This window comes from Elephantulus edwardii, unplaced genomic scaffold (assembly GCF_000299155.1).
Source record: "Elephantulus edwardii isolate Elephantulus edwardi_28Jun2011 unplaced genomic scaffold, EleEdw1.0 scaffold00010, whole genome shotgun sequence".
Taxonomy (NCBI): domain Eukaryota; kingdom Metazoa; phylum Chordata; class Mammalia; order Macroscelidea; family Macroscelididae; genus Elephantulus; species Elephantulus edwardii.
The window spans coordinates 17,295,148-17,297,427 of record NW_006399760.1 but is presented as its reverse complement, the minus strand read 5'-3'; positions in this window follow the sequence as shown (position 1 = coordinate 17,297,427).

Below are 2,280 nucleotides of genomic sequence, written 5' to 3'. Positions count from 1 at the left end.
AACAGTAACTTTGCAGGAGAAAGATAAAGCGGCACCTTCCTGTAGAGATAGCAACCTCAGAAATTTATTGGAGAGTCACTGTGAACAGGAATCAACCTGAGGGCAGTAGGTTTTACACTATGAAAGTTGTGGGTGTTTTGGTCACCTACAATGTGATGTTATTTATCACAAGTCAAACCCTTATTTATTTTCTTCTGAAAAGCCCAGGTGATCAGTCATGGTAATAAATTTGGAGTTTTGCAGGTTATTTTTTGTAAGTAAAAGTTTTGGTTTTAGCAGTACAGTACATACTAAACTGCATGTTCATTTTTCACTATTGCTTTTGCTTCCTCTCCATTTGGATGTATAGCAGAATACTCATTAATTGCTGCTGAGCTGATTTTGACATATAGTGACTCTTGTAAAATGAGCAAGGACAATGTGGAAACAGTCATATCTGACCTCTTCTAACTCCACAGAGGGGAATTGTCTCTATTAACATCAGTAATACAAATTCAATTCCCATGAGGCCAGACATATCCTCCGTGCTTCTGCACTTCTTTATACTAATTTCAGCCCAAACTTACTGCTTTACTGGGTCAAAAATCCATTGTAATAGCTCACAGAACACACAGAACCATACCCATGATTATGGGTTTATTAGGGAAGCCAGGACACTATGATTCAGGTTAGTAACAGAGTATGATTTCATCTGGCAGCAGGATGTGATTTTTTTAGTCAGGACAACTTCTGAAGCTGCTCAGTTCACAGCTTATGGATGGTGCTATAAAGCTCTTAGTACTGTAGGTCATGGCTCTCCCCTCTAGTCCTCCAACAAACCTGGGGAAAGGCTCTTAGCTCTAGGTCCATGGGTAGCAGTTTCAAGGTCAGCTCTGTCTTATGTCCGGTCTCTGGTCCTGCTATTTTTCCCATAGGTCTGGCTGGTGAAAGAATCTCTGGCCCCAAAGGGTGTGCACTGCTTTGCTGCTGCTTCTTTGCTGGAGATGAGATTCTCAAAATCTGCCACTGAATCTGCTCAATTAATTAACGAGACTAGCAAATCTCCTTGTGAATAGGCTAATGTTGTTGTTGATTGCCATGGAGTCGAGCACGTCTCACAGGGACCGTATGTACAAAAGATATGAACCCTTTCTATAACTATTATCATTTCCCAAAGTTCATAGAGTTTCCAGAGGCATGTTGTTTAAGAAGTGGATACCACTTCTGCTTCCAAGAATAGGATAATAGGGTGCCTTATTTCTACCCATCCACATGACAAAGTCAAGGTTAAAGGCTAGAAAAGCCATTTTGAACAACAAACCCTTAACGTAAAGTACAAGACTAAATGTGTATATACATCAGGATAATCCCTGAGTAGTGCAGGTGGGTAATGCCAATGGAAAGATTGGTGCTTTGACTCACTCTGCCAGGTACCACAGAAGAATGATCTGGAAATCTGCTTTCATAAATCAAGTCACTGAAAACTATGGAGCACACTTACAGTCTCACTTGTGTGAGTTGGCATCAACTTGACAGCAATTGCTTTTTACTGGTCTCTCTCCCCTTCTTCCTCTTATATACAGTCTCAGCAGTATAGCAATACACAGAGAAATGTTACTTTTGCATTGTTGTTGTGTACCATCGAGTTGGAACCAAGTTATAGCTGACTGTCCTGCAGATTTTCAGAGGTAGTTGATCACTTGGGAGATTGCCCATCTTTCTCCTGTAGTGCAGCTGGTGGCCTCAAACTGCATACCTTTGGGATTGCAGCACAGCTTCTTGCATCAGGCCACATGTGAGACTCATGGTTTTGCTCTTTGTTACATAGTCATTTCACTTAACAACTAGGTTGTGATCAAGCATTGCAGCACATTAATTTCCTAGTGTGAGAAGTAAGAATATAGTGTATCCTACTGTTTTATCATATTTGTCACTCTTTTATTGTACTTTCTCTTAATATCACCAAATTTGGTGTTCTTATCCAAATGATTGACTCCTAAATGGAAAGATCTGTTTGATCGTTAGATACTACATCTTGAACAAGAGTTTTGCTAAGATTTACTAGAGCTTTCAGTTGTTATTGGTCCTACATATAAGAAATGTGTAAAGTAAAAAAGACAAATAAATACGGCATAATGCCACTGTTATAAAAGAGGACTGATATGGGGTTGGGGGGAGACTGAGAAAGAGTGGCTAAATAATGTATACTGCATTGAAACGGATGAGGAAGAGAACCATTTAAGAGGGATATATGATTCGATATTATTGTTATGACAGGAGTCCAGAACAAAGGTAGCATAG